The sequence below is a fragment of the Aplidium turbinatum genome, chromosome 7, assembly GCF_918807975.1.
Source record: "Aplidium turbinatum chromosome 7, kaAplTurb1.1, whole genome shotgun sequence".
In the NCBI taxonomy this organism is placed as follows: Eukaryota; Metazoa; Chordata; class Ascidiacea; order Aplousobranchia; family Polyclinidae; genus Aplidium; species Aplidium turbinatum.
The window spans coordinates 1,350,611-1,366,460 of record NC_137478.1 but is presented as its reverse complement, the minus strand read 5'-3'; positions in this window follow the sequence as shown (position 1 = coordinate 1,366,460).

Below are 15,850 nucleotides of genomic sequence, written 5' to 3'. Positions count from 1 at the left end.
TATCCTCGGACTGACAAAGCCTTGATAGGTTATATTCCTGATAGTTTCGCATGCTTAGAGAGGCTCTTGACGCAGGGCCGGTGACCGAGATTGACAGAGTGAAGTTTCCGATTGTTGAAGTGTTACCGGGGAATTATTCCATTAACTAGGTGCCGCTAAATGGAGAGCAGTCCTGAAGTGCGTTGCTCAAGCGCACACCAGGCGAGTCGAACCAGCACCGCGTGATCTTGAGCCAGGCGCGCAACCACTGAGCTCACGGGGTTATGTACGTGATTTTCCTACGGAGTCTAGCTGGGGTAATGCCTGATAATACCGGCAACCACTGGCGCAGGTCCAGTCGCCGAGATTGACAGAGTGAAGTTTCCGATTGTTGAAGTCTTGTTGCCGGGGAATTATTCCATCCTTTTCATGCCGCTAAATGGAAAGCAGTCCTAACGTGCGTTGCTCAAGCGCACAACCCGAGGGTCGAACCAGCGCCGTTTGATCTGAAGGTTCTTCGTTCATAAAGTCACGCGCTAACCAACTGAGCTATCGAGGCAGAATATTATTGTAAGAATATATGCTAAATACTAAATAATGCAGATACATTAACAAAGATAAAACTTTGGTAGAGAGTTTGCTTTGTTGAACCATAGAGAAATAAAACAAAGTAACTTCAGCGGGATTAACATGATGTATTACATACACAAATATAACATAGGCTAATTAAAATAAACTCAAACGTTTTCGACACGTACATGTGTCCTCATCAGGAATTACATATCTGCAATATAAATAAAATGAAAATTGTAAGACAAATTTGACTTTGCATTATAACTGTATAAGCTTACTAACGACATTCCAGACTGAAAAACACAAACTGAACGAGTGACACAGGAATGATTAGGCTACAAGTAAATTATACGGTGGAAACAGATCACATGAGGTGTAAACTACAGGCATTTGACAAACAATTAGAACACACACAAGAGGAACGATGAGCCACAGGCGAATAACTGCCGGTTGAGAGACGGATTATTACGTTTGATTCTTAAGGCTTCCATGATCTTAGTCTGAAATTCAGACATACATTGGTATGTCAACCAGACATTTGTTGACAAGGGCCGGGGAGCACTTAAACCCAAACTTAACAACCAAAAGTGCAATTAAAGACCACATCGCCTCTTGTGAAACGTGCACTGACAATGTCTCGATCGACCAATTTAAAATCATCTCTCGAGGCAGATCTGGATTTCCGACTAAGATCATGGATGCCTTAAGAATCAAATGTAATAATCCGTCTCTCACATATGCAGTTTGTAACGCATAAAGTTTAATATACAATACAATGGAATGAATAAAATAATACAGATAGGCTACATTAAAAAGCCAATTATACATAGTGTAGCGGACGCGGTAGTTAGCACGCGCGCTCATATGCAGCCGTCCGTGCTGACGGCGACATTCCTGAGCAGAACCGAGATCAGAACTGGCGACGAGGGATGACCAGGACACGATGGTCTTCTTCACTGTCTTATCTTTTGACTGGCTTGACGGAATAATACTTGACACAAGATAGAATTCATTAAGACTGCGTTGTTTATTAACTTGACCACTAGTTCCAGAAGAACAGAAATCCAGACATAGCAAAAAGAAAACACCGAACTATTGACAATCCCACTACCGAAATACTAGCATGCTGGCGTACTACATTAGGAACTTCATCACAACAAAAAGAACTTCAACTTTGGGGAAAAGAAACTTCGTTTACGACTGCACCTTGATTACAAATAGAATAATAGCGAGTCTGAGTTGAATAATCCTCGAATCGTCTCGAACAGCATAGTAAAGTTTAATATAGCAGTCTCGTCTAGTATAGCAGTATAGTCTAGTCAGTGCCGGATTAAAGGGGAGCGGACTGGGCTGAAGCCCAGGGCCCCCACTTTTGGGGGCCCCATCTCAAGAAAAAAATGTACTAATTTTTTTAGTTGCACAGCTGGAGATTACTGCTTTAATTCGTATCTCAAACAAGCAAGGGTGGCTCACCCAAATGTGCTGCGGTGCTGCAGCACCCCTGCCCAACCCCAGTTATTCAATTTTTCTTCTTTTTTTTTTAACAAAAAACATATTTATTTGATACTTTCATATCCGAAAATGGTACGGATTACGGGTCAAAGTTATGATAATGCTGCCAATATGAGTGGCAAGTATAACGATCTTCAAGCTCTTCTGCGCGAGAAATGTAGTGTAGCTCATTATGTCCCTTGCACAGCACATTCACTTAATTTAATCGCCAGCCTAAACGTCCTGTAGAAACATGCCGTTCTGCCGCTGAGCTTTTTGAATTGTTGCAAAGCCTTTATTCATGGCTCGTCTCGTCTACTCATCGTTGGCAAGTCCATCGAAAATTCCTAGATGGTTTGCCTGTTTTGAAGACATTATCTGATACAAGATGGTCAGTTAGATATGATGCAGTTCTTCTTCTATCGAGTCTTCTAAAGTTCGTTGATACACCACAGATTGACACATTCTTCCGCAACGGAGTTATACACTGACAGGTCCCACCTACTACACCGTGTTGCAAGCCGAGGGCAAACAAGAAGGTGATCCGCTGCATAGGCGTAGCCAGGGAGGGCAAAAGGGGCCATGCCCCCCCCCCCCAAATTTTCCAAGTTTGGATTCCAAAGTTGAGCCCTTTGTTGAAAATTTAATAAAGTTTGTAGAAATGTATATCGTTTTCCAAGACATCTGGCTATTAATACACCCAAGGACTTGTTTTAGACACACAGAAAGACACCAATAAATTTTGCAAATCGTAAATCGCGCAAAATTTACGCGATTTACGTTTCTTTGAACTAATTTATGGAAGCAATTTCAGAATGGCTTACTCTGTTGGGTTTTTGTGTAGTTATTAAGTTTTTGTGTAGCTGAGTTTTTAGTGTTCTCTAATTTTAGCCGCAGTTTTTGCCCGTTTGTGTGTAAGAGTTATCTTTAATAAGTTAATAGCTGTTTATCTGCTAACAAATTTCATACAAATATTACTCTAAAAGTGTTTTCAGAAAGCGCTATAATCCATTATTTGAATGTAATTTTTCAAAAATTTTCCGGGGGAGCATCCCCCGGACCCCCTAGAATACGCGTGCCTTCGGCACGCTCTAACCCCCCTACCACTTTTATTGCTTCAACCCACCAGGATACGCCACTGCACATCAAATGGCGATGGCTTTAAATCAAACACTTTGTTGTTCTCTTCAATTCATCAAATATTTGGCTCCCCCCAAAATTTTTTCTGGCTACGCCACTGGTCTGCTGTTTGGGGCTCGGTGCCACAGATACATACAACTGGGCCCGTGTCGTAGCCCCACTCCACCATTCATTTTTAGCGAAAAATATCACTTGATATTTTTCAGCTCAGCCCAGGGCCCCATACACCCTTAATCCGGCCCTGAGTCTAGTGTAACAGTATCGTCCAGTGAAGAATCATAATTGCAGTTGCTTAAAAAAAAACTCTAGTTTAAATTGGAGAGGCGCATCCATAGGCATTGCCAATTCTACATGCGATCATCTAACGTACGGTAATACAACGGTGGATCCACTGGTCGCTGAAATACAGTGGTACTGCAATTCAGGCACAATGCAAAGATTAATTACAAGACTGCATTCCGAAAGTACGCGGTATTTGTTGATTGGGAAGGAAGATTCTGGAATACGACATGACGTCACAGTGACGCGCGTTGCGTCAGAGAAAATTAGCTCTCGGGCGCCACACATAGTATTCACTTTACACGTATGGTATTTGTTGTTACTTTAATTGGCTTTTGTGTGGAGTCCAAAACTACTGCACATTGTATTCAGATAATTGAGAGCAGTGAAAGCTAAACAAGTTTGCTCTTCGTTTTGTTTGTCCACAAACTGGAGTTGGAAGCTTGAAGACAACATCCTCAAGTGGTGAAGGTAAGTATCAAGATTTTCAGGAAAATAAAACTGCACGTTTCTAAATTTATCAAGGCATTTTTTCTGCATGAAGTTTGATCTAATCTGATCTTCGATGACTTCTAAAACTCTCCCAACGTAATATTGTGTGGCTCGATCACTTTCGAATTTTACAAGAATGTGGTCGTCAGTATCTATGTTATCAAGACTATGTGGTGTCTGGACACAACTTTCATCTTCTGAATCTTCATTGGTGGTATCATCGCACAAGGCTGTTTAATCTAAGCTTTTATTTTCCTCACTTGATGATTCTGGTGCTGAAGTCTTGGTCTTCTTTTGAAACTATACCACTCTTTTAGCGGCTGTTTTCTTCCCTTTTCTTTCGCTGTTCTTTTCTTTTGCATCCTTTTAATAACAAGTGAGTCTCCTATATCTAGGATTTCCCTTCTTCCTTTTCCTGGACTCTGCTAAACTATCCTTCATATAGCCTAGTTGTGGTCAGCACTTGGCGGTGAGAAGTAGGCTATAACCAAGCTGGACGTCCTTTAGGCTGTTGTTGTTAGCCTTATAGATTGGGATATAACGACTTAAGGTTTTATAGTTAACATCATTGTTGCTAGCAGATTTTCTGATGCTCAGGCCATCGTTCACAACCGCTTCTGCAGCAGCCTCCGTCGCGTCTTTTGAATACCGTCCACGTTCAATTTTCCTTTGGTGGTTACGCATCTGCAAAGATATAAGCTACTGGTTTTATATGTTAAAGAAAAAAATAAGAATTATTGGTAATACAGTAGGTTTTCCCTAATTGTAACAGATTTTACAGAAATACACTCTGATTGAAACAAGATGATTAATGAAGTATTAGTATTGATCCTCGGGGTAAGTTGTCACAGCATGTGACAACTTACCCCAAAGCACCTTTAGTTTCAAAATTCCAAATTCTGGTCAACATGCTTCAGCATTTTAAACGATAAGTTCATCCATATATTAATGACATTTGTCACTACCAACAAAAACAAAAAGATTCCGTAGGCTACTATATTCAGAAACATTTAAGTTATATCAAAATACCTACCTTGGGCAATTCGTCTTCGCAAGAGGCAGAAAATCACTCCAGGTTATTGTCTAGATTCTCAACGTGTAACCAAGGAAGTAGTATTCGCTTTTTATGCCGCCAGAAAGTAGTTTCCTACATTGGGTGCGCTAAAATCAGGCTTGTGACAACTTACCTTTGTGACTTTTAGCCCCTCTCTCCCCTACGTGTCGAAAACGTTTGAGTTTATTTCAATTATGTTATATTTGTGTATGTAATACATCATGTTAAACCCGCTGAAGTTACTTTGTTTTATTTCTCCATTAACAAAGAATTTACAGCAAAGTCATCATGAAATTCCAAAGCTTTCGTAAAGTTAACCAGGTGAGTCGGCAGCAGCAAGAAGGAACAAGACGATGTAGTGAGGGACGTAAGAACCTTACCTTTCATTCAAATATTGGAATAAAAAGATATGATGGCGTTTTGAAAATAGAGCCGTTGAAGATATATATAAAAGTGTTAGCCTACTCAATATTAAAGCAAGCCGATAGTAGGCCTACAGTAACTGGTTAGCCCAACAAACAGCATTTCACCGGTGGCGATTATCATGAAAACATATCGAGCAACCTTAATAAATAGGCTTAATGAAAATACAAAAGTGTAGGCTAATTAAAAACATTGTCCAGGACGAGATGCAGTATTACGTCGAAATTGTTTGAAGATGCTTGAAGTAATTTTGTTTTGACATTTGTTCAATGTGAGTGAATTTATTTCTATCTTTTTCTGTAAAAAAATATTTTTTCATGACAATTTTTTTTGTAGCAAAGTTTGAGTAATTTATTTTGATGTGATTGAAATCAGAATTCCTTTTGTGATCCATAGCTTGTTGAACAATCCAGACGTTTTCCTACTGATTTTTTTAATGGAAATTGATTAGGTTAGTGTTTGCAAAATAAGTATCAATTTATTACTGCTTTTGCTAATATTTTTATAGCTTATAGTTAATTTGAGGTTTTAAAATTTTAGGTCAAAAAACACCAATTTTATTTTCTTCGATTTATGGCACTCAATACGCGTGTTTTCGCAAATTAATGTGGTAAACCCTTTTATTGCAATGTGAAGTAAGATGGCTTTAAAAAGTTGAAGCTAAAAAGATGATTAGTGTTGAAAATTGAAGTCAAATGCAGACTTTGCCCACCAATTTGGCAATGACATCTGGTTCTTGAAATTATGCTATTTATCAGATTTGCTTAAAAAACTGAACGAACTTAAGTTGTCCCTCTATAGAGAAAACATGTATGTTTTTGTAAAATTAAAGCGTTCCTCAACACATTAAACGTCTGGAAACAAAAAGTTGCAAATGATTCATTTTAAATGTTCCCATTTACTGAAAAAATCTAATGATGTAAAATCAAATGCTAAAGCCTTTGGTTATTAGGCGTTTGTCAAATCTGTTAACAGTTTCAGAAGTATTTTCTTCCAGAATTGGACAATACAAAATTATATTGAATCCAAAACCTATTTGTATCGCAAAAACAAAGTAGCCTAGCTCAGGCCCGTAATTATAGATTTTAGCTTGGGGGGGCTCAAAAGCTGTTGCGAAGTAAAAGACTATGCACATAACATTTGTAGTTGCAATGAGTCTAATTTGCGGTTTTTCGGGCAAAGGCACGGCATATGTCATAAAGTCACAAGGTGCTAGATAGCAATAATTTTGAATGATTGGGATAATTCCAGCCAAAATGATTGCAGAATAGAATAGATGCAATATTTTTAAAACACAACTTTGTCAGGAATGACCCTCGTGACTTTGTCTGGTACAGGTCTCCACCAAACCAATTTATCCCCTTTGGGGTGTAATATTCGGCAGTAAACGTCAAAAAACACTAACAGCTATCCAAGCTGATACCAATACCAATGTTGATGGATTTGTTTTTAAGAGATATTCATGGACAATATTTCCAAAACCAGCATCTTACGTCTCCATTGTAATTGCTTTTACCTGAGATGCCTTGCCAAAAAAACTCACCCAAATTTGAAAATCATTATCGTGCAATCTGTCTGGACTAACCCTATAGGCTAACTATTATCCTACCAGTACATAACAACTACAAAATTACAAGCAAGATAATTGTACAAAGTGACATATGAAAATCAAAACAAATTAAATAAGTTTATAGAAAGTCTTGGGTCTGGGATTACTGTGCTCATTGGGAAAACCAAATGTAGCTTGCCTGGCAGAGTTTGCATTGATGAAGTCCCTTGTTGTTTTCATTCAAGTTTACTCAAAATAATTGTTGTTGAGTGATTTTATAAAGGGAAGAATTGAAGTAAACGTTTTAGCTCAGTCTACAATATGTATCTTTTACTTTGAGCTTGGGGGGGCATTGCCCCCCCCAAGCCCCCCGGCAATTACGTGCCTGGCCTAGCTAGTCTACCGAGCACTTCTCTCAGAAAAAATTTGCTGATCTACAGTATCTTCTGACTTGAAATTTAAATTTTGTAGAAATTTATAAATTTCATGCAAAACACTGTGGCGCTCGAGAGTTCTTTTTCTCTGACTTAACGCGCTTCACTTCACTGACGTCAAGTCGGATTTTGGAATATTCTGCTCCAATTAACAAATACCGCGTGCTCTCGGAATGCAGTCTTGTAATCAATTTTTGCACTATGCCTGAATCGCATTCCTACTGTACTTCATCGACACGTAGATCTACCGTTGTGTGCGTTATATGGTCGCGTGTAGAGTTTGTAATGCTTGTGGCTGCTCCTTTCCAATCAAAACCAGAGTTCTAAGAAACTGAAACTATGATTCCTGATGTAACTTGTAAAATGTAATATGTACAATTCTATTTGTAATCAAGATGCAAATGTAAATGAAAGTGGAAACGAAGTTCTTCAATTCCGAAGTTAAAGTTCTATCCTTTGTAATCAAGTTAATAATGTAGCCTAGTAGGCTACGCCAGTATGTTAAACTAAGCTTTGGTGGTGGAGTTATTAGTCGTTCGGTGTTTTCATTTCTGGTGTAGCCTACCGGTATTTGGATTCTGTTCTTCGGAAGTTCGAAGTCGAGTTAATAAATAACGCAGTCTTGAAGAACTCTACTTGTGATCAAGCATTATTCTGTTAAGTTCAGTCGATAAACAAGGCAGTAGAGAAGACGACTTTGTGTCCCGGTCATTCCTCGCCAGTTATACCCAGGAATGTCGCCGTCCTCATTGACGGCTGTAGGCCTATATGAGCGCGCGTGTTTACTACAGCGTCCGCTACAACACCTTTACACATTTTGGTTTAGGCCTAACGTTAAAACGGAATATCTACCATTACATGAATCAGCAGTAGGCCTAACCGCACTCCTGAAGTTTGTTTTGACGCATTTGTGTTGAAAATTTCTAGCAGAGAAAACTGAGGCAAATGCTGGGTAGCCTACTTGTTGAGAGGATCGTCTCACCAACGACGCAATTACAAAAATCAGATAAAGTTTCCCTCAACCCAGCAAACATTCATTTGAAAACCTTTTCATCAATATCACAAATGTAGGCTATATTTCGCACTATTTATCATTTTAACGGTAGACTAAAGGGTCGCAAAATTTTTTAGAAGATTAAAAGGGGTCTCGAGCAAAAAAGTTTGGGAAGCCCTGGTTTAAAGTATCACTGAATTTTTCAAAGAAAACTTTAAAAATACTGTAAGATGGATGTCTGTAGGCTATACAACGCCTATAATATTTTTTTTAGAATTGGCATGAGACAGCTCTATCCACATGTTTTTACAGTCTTCGATTACAAATTGTAGATCTTGCCTTTCATAGTAAATGATTGAATTATGAAGGTACATTCCAACGCCACCAGCATTGGTTAGAGTCTAACCGTTAGACTCTAACCAAAACTAACCGTTAGAGAATCAGCTTGTGTAAAGTTATATTCAGCAATATTAACTAATGGGTTTTCCATTTTTTATTTTGTTTCTATTACAGTATGCACATTATATTAGGTTTAAATTCCAACTGAATCATTAATTTTTCTAACTTAATTTTTTTTTTATTAAGCCAACCGTATTGAAGTGAAATACTGTTTGAGAAATGATAGAGCTTCGGTAGAGAGTTTGTCTTGTTGAACCATAGGCATACGAAGCCGAGCAACGTGATCAAGTTTAGCATCTTCAAGTTTATTACATTTACATAAACATAAAACTACGCAACAAATTAAGTATCGAACGTTTTCGACATCACAAGATGTCCTCTTCAGGAATAACATACATACAGATTAACTACATCTGAAAAAAATACAATGGTTAACTAAATCTATAAACAGAAAAAGACAAAAAACTGCACAGTACTTCTGACTAGCTCAAACTAAACGATATAGACTCCACGAGAATCAAAGGTAACTGCATCAAAAAGTGTTAAACAGGTCACATGATATGGTAAAAAGACAAGGTGCGAAAAAACTAATTTTAAAATACAGAGAGCAAGAAAGACGAGCCGCAAGCATACAATTGTCTGTTTAAAAGTGGATTGTGACGTTTTATGTACAGGGCTTCCAAGATCTTAGTTTGATACTCAGACCTGCCTCTAGACATGATCTCAAACTGCTTGATAGAAACGTTATTTTGGCATTCTGTACATGAAAAAATGTGATCTTTAATTGCGCTTTTCTGTATAGAATTCAAATTCAGGTGTTCCCCAGCTCTAGTCGATGAATGTCTTGTTGACATACCGATGTATGTCAGGCTTGCATCACGCAAACAACTGAATTTATAAACGACATTAGAACATAAAGCAAAGGGCGTAGGCGACTTCAGCTGAAAATATCTGCCTACTTTGAACGTTCTATAAACAGGGTAAATGTCACAATCAAATTTCTTTTTGACAATTTTAGCTAGATTTTTTGAAAATCTTACCGAATCTTTTCCCAAGAATGGTATATCAAAAAAGTTGCTAAAATCGTCTTCTTCGGGTTTATCTTTCGGTTTCGTATCCAAAAAAGTTTTTAATATTTTATCAAAAAAGTATGACGGGTATCCATTTAAATGTAGCATATTTTTCAACATTTTAGTTTCATTGTGGAACAACAAGTCCGTCGAGCAAACCAAACGGGCACGAGATAAAAGACACAAGATTAATCCAGATCAGTAGCGGCGCCACGGGGTGGACTGGGGTGGACATCTCCACCCCACTCCTATTTAGGGGCAATTTTGTACTTCGTCGAGATCCGATAAGAAAGCTTGGGGGTTGTATGCAAGGGGTTAGGGGGCCTAGTGATTGCGTCATAAATTAATTTCAACTTCTTACGTATGAATTACTTTTGCAACATTGACATTACGAAGAAATGAAGAATCTTCTTTGCTATCGCTCTGTTGTATTGATTGATTGTAGTCTAATTTTACCATTTTGAGGTGATGGCTTTCATCACAGCTGAGACACAAGCTTTGTAAGACCTAATAGGCAAAGGTTTTGATGGGACTAGCACCAACATGTCAGCCAAGGATGAAGATGCACAGCAACACCTAGGTGCAGGTGCTAAACTGTCGGTATATTTTCATTGTTTTGCACACCGATTAAATCTTGTGCTTGAGCACAGTGTTGAAAACGTAGCGACAGTCAAAACAATTTTTGAAACAATTGATAACATCTAGCCAACCACTTTATGGACTGTTCTCCCAAGAGACATTTTTTGTATAAAGAGCATTTGAAAAAGGGGGAAATCACGTCTGGAAAAATTGCATTGCACTCGTTATCTGATAGGCCACTAGATGGTCTGCACGTTTAAAAGATGTGGATGTTGTTATTAATGTATGTGGCCTATATCCAGCACTACTGTCAATGTTCCAACAAACGTCAAACAAAGGTAATGGTGTAGCTACTGGTTTGTTGTTCCGCATCAAGAAAACTGAATTTGTTACTGCTAGTCTTATTCCTCATAAATGCTTTTCGTTAAGTGAACAGGCTTCAGATTATTTAAAAAGTGAAGAAATAGATCTCACCACTGAGGTTGCTGCTATCAACGACTTGACAAGAGCATTTGACTTACTGCGTTCAGAGGAAAATTTTAACAAATTGGTTTTCAACTCATCGCTGTTTGCAGATAGAAATCAAATTACCACTGAAACCACCACGCCGACTAAGTGATGCCGCTACCCACCAAGCTATTTCCAAGATGGTCAGATATAATGATAGGTTGCAACAGTCTTCCGTGAAGTGCATGGGCTATATCCAAAGGGGGGTGAGGGAGGTGATCACCTCCCACTCAATGAAGTAAAGTTGAAATGACTATGAGGAATTTAGCCTACTGTAAAAAAATCACCCCCTCTCGAATTCTAAAAGTGGATAGAGCCCCTGGTGGAGTGAATCTGAATCCATTAGAGACAAGCTAAGAAGAGATTTTTCTTTAAGCTTTACAAAATGCTAAATGAACTTAAAAAGCGTTACTCGGATCAAGCATGTGAATTAATGTCAAATGCAGCTGGATTTTATTTCACGTACACGTCTCCATCAAATTTTCCTAAAGTTGAATATTTAGTGAAATTCTATAATTTCGATGAAAATCGGGTTGAGCAGCAATAGGATCTTCTTTTTTTGAGTTCAGCTAATTGTCACAAGTGGAAACTAGAATTTGAAAAGAAAAGCACCAAAGTGAATTGACCAAGACCGCGTGGTTGTGTTTGCCTTCATTTTTGAAATTGTGTGGAGAAAACGATCTTAAATCACTTGTACAGCGATTTGTTTCAAATTATTGCTACTTTGCCCATGACTGTGGCACCTTGTGAACGTATCAACAGCAAAGTTAAGACAATAAACTATTATGTGCGACCTGCCATGTCATCACAAAGACTTGAACATCTGGTGCAGATCAGCAGTGAGCGAGACATTGCCGATAACACTGGTCCTCAAAAATTGGCGAAAGCTTTTAAACTGACCTGCTAGCGCAAAATAAAACTTTAGTGCAGTGATTCTTAACCTATGGCTATGGGTATTATTGGGTAATAGCCAGGTTTTTTGAAATTCTGTTTTTGGGGCCACCCAATAAATTTTTATGAGGCCGCCTATCATTGCAGCAGCTCCATGACATAAAATAACGACAAGCTTGCTAACATCAAGATCGTAGTCGGCAGTTCTATGGACCGCAGAGGAAATTTATGGGAGCGTTTGGCCCCATTCTATTCTTTTGTTCATAATTTAGAGTACGCTCAATGGAAAACGAGCTTTTGCCCCCTTTCAATTTCCTTTGTTTATTTTTCAATAAATTTCACAACCGACTAACCGAGCTGCAGTGAGTCACATCGCAATCGGCAATCTTAGTGACCATACTTCACGGTAGTATATTACCTCGAAATATTTTTGTCCACCCCACTCATTTTTGGCTGGCGCCGCCCCTGATCCAGATTTCCACTTATTTGGGCAAAAAGCATTGTAATTTAAAAGTAGGCCAGTGTTGGTGGGTTTTCTCCAGATTTGTGTGTCAAACGAGTCATGATTTATTTTTACTTCAACGTCTAAAAAGGCAATAGTGTCATCAGATTTTTCAACAGTAAATTTGATGTTTTGATGTTGAGCATTTAAAAGGTTTAAAAACTGCGAACAAGACTGATCGTTGTCAAAAATTGCAAAAATATCGTCAACATAACGTACATACATTTTAGGGTAAAAATCACGGAACACTTCAAACATTTTCGTTTCTAAGTGCGCTAAAAAGAAGTTGGCCAAAGTCGGACCAAGTGGAGAACCCATGGTGACGCCATCAATCTGCTTAAACAAGCGATTATTAAACATAAACATACCTTCAGTGGCCAGATTTAACAATTTTATGAAATCCTTTTTCTCAATGAGTGGTCGATGCGGTTGGTTGTCATTAAAAATGTGATCAGCAATAATATTGATGGTTTCTCGAAGCGGCACGTTAGTAAATAGCGATGTCACATCGAAACTCACCATAACACTATTCGGAGGACATTTAAAATCCTTCAGTTTTTCCATAAATTGTTTCGTCGAATTTAGCATGTAAGTGTTGGGAATGTACGGCTTTATGATATTGTCCAGAAATTTTGCCAGTTGATATTCCGGAGTGCCAATCATGGAAACGACCGGTCTCGCGGGATTGCCTGGCTTATGCACTTTGATCAAACCGTATAATTTTCCAGGGCAACTTCCAGTCGGGATCAGAGATTTTATGATGTCTTTATCGAATTTTTTCAAACATTTTCTAACATAATATTGAATAGATCTTTCTTTAGAAATTAGTGGATGTACTTTAACATTCTCGTCGATTTCAATAAATTTGGTTTTATCTTTAACAATTTGGTTCAGTTTTTCAAAATAGTCTTCGCTGTCCAAAATGGCTACACCTTTGCCTTTATCAAATTTGCACACCTTGATATCGGGTCGTTTTGAAAGAGTGTGTAAGGTGCGGTGGAGCGCTTGGTTCCGTCGAGATGAACAAACACGGTTTGCGTCAGACATAAACCGTCTTACGAAAAACTTGATCTGGTCTTTGGTATCGTCATCGACAGGAATGTCTGTTTTTCGTTTTATTGACGTCAACAGTTGTTCTACACTGCATTTTATATTGTCCAGTTTAACTTTTTTAGGCAAAATATGATGGTCTAATCCATAGCGTAAAGCATCTTCTTCCAGTAGGCTTAATTTGTTTTTGCTTAAATTTTTTTTTTACTGTGCAGTTTTTTGTCTTTTTCTGTTTATAGATTTAGTTAACCATTGTATTTTTTTCAGATGTAGTTAATCTGTATGTATGTTATTCCTGAAGAGGACATCTTGTGATGTCGAAAACGTTCGATACTTAATTTGTTGCGTAGTTTTATGTTTATGTAAATGCAATAAACTTGAAGATGCTAAACTTGATCACGTTGCTCGGCTTCGTATGCCTATGTTTGAGAAATGCTTTTTTTGATCCATGCTTTAGTTTTGTACGTATTTCAGCAACGTCTGCATGTTCAGAGGTGGTGAATAAAACGAGATCCGTAAAAAAAAGATCCTGATCCGGAAGCAATTCTTACTGTTTTTAACCCGATTCAGATTGGATCTTGTTTTTTTTTTTAAAAGAAACAGGATCCAGATCTTAAATTTTCATAATTTTTTTTTAAAGGTGCACTGCAACGAAAATATATAGCTTTTGTATTCATAGATCTTTATGAGAAAAAGCAATTTGTAACAATAAAATTGTTTTGGGGTTTGTCATTAGCTCAAAAATCTAATAAAAGAGATATTGATTTAAAGGATTCTGATTGGTCAAAATCTTTGATGACGTAGTTGGTTGTTCAGGCAGAATTCAGAACCACTAATTTGCATACAAATAAACTATAAACAAGTGGGCTACATATAAGTTACAAAGAACAATTTTTGAGTTTTACGCGTTGAGATGGTTTTTTGTATGGCTCCCGGTTGTAGTAACGAAAGAAACGTGAAAGGGGTGCACTTTCATCGCTACCTCTGAATAATCAAGACAAGCTTAACAAATGGATCTCTGCGATGAAACTCAAAAACCCACCAGTCAACAAGTACTGCCGTATGTGCAGCGACTATCTTCTGGCCGGAAATGGCTATGCTTACGGTGCCGTAGATATAGCCGTTCCATGCCTTTTTAATCTTTACGTCACTTTCACTGCGCATGCGGGTTGTTGCAGCACATTTTTCTTCCATCTTCTCTTCAAGGTAAAAGACGAACAATTGAAAAAAAGTACATATATAACTTCTAAATTTGGTTAAGTGAATCAGTGGCGCGTGCGATCTTTGTCTGGCTCATATTACCAAGGATATGAGTTCGATACCACCAGGAGGTGTTTTTCTTTTAAAGTAAATTCTAACCCGAAGTGACTCAATCGTTAGACTGCGCATTTTTGTGGCCGTATTTAGTTTGCTTTTATTTCTGACCATGACAACGAAAAACCAGTATATGACAAACATAGCAGAGGTCTAAAAAAAGGTAGAAGCGACAAAACGCGGACGTTATAGCGTGCATGATAGCAAAGCAGGACAATCAGTTTAAAATATGACACGGTCGCAACACCTTAATAAATTTTTATAAATTTAGAATTTATTTAAAAAAAAAAACTCACTAGCCTTTTTTTCTCTTTTTCTAAATTTATAAAATTAAAATTTTTATCTGGCTTCTGGCAACATTCATTTTCCATCATTGCTGGCATGATGGCACAATTTCCACACCCACACCATTTCAAATTCTCCATCCGACTGCTGTCGGAGCTGGCACTGTAGTAGCTCGAATCCGAATCACAGTCATCTCTGTCAAGGCGCTGTCTTTTTGGTTCAAACAAAAATCCTTTTTTGAATTCAGACATCTTTAAAGATTACGACTTGTGCAGCGCTTTCAGTGTTATTGTATGAAGCTACCAACTGAGTGAACAACCAACTACGTCATAAGGCACATAGCGCCATCCGGTGACTGATTTTCTTTTTGCTATATTTGCCAAACAAAAAAGTTTATCAAAAAATGTTTTCAAAAAAGATAATACTTGAACACCAAAGAATCAACAAAAAAATTTTCATTTTTCATTTCAGGTCCCCTTTAATTTTTTACAAAAAAAAACAAATTCTTCATGAGCCTGGCAACATTTCCAAAACTGGAAAAAGTTTTGAACTACTGCGTTTGTGGCAACACTCAAATTTTGGTCAGGTCAAACTCAGGCAGGCTTGCCAAATTGGCCTTTTTACGGCCAAATTTGGTCTTTTTTGAAGTGGTTTGGCCTTTTGGCTTTTTTTTGGCCATTTTTAAATTTCCTGATAGCCACAATCGTTTTGTTTAGATTTTCTATGAAAACTGCAAGAAAAAATACTCAGGTAATAGGTGTGTTAGAGAGAGGCACGTTGGCAGCCCACTGTGGTGCCATGACATAAAAAATGATAGCAAATAGGACCGTAACTATTTGATAAAA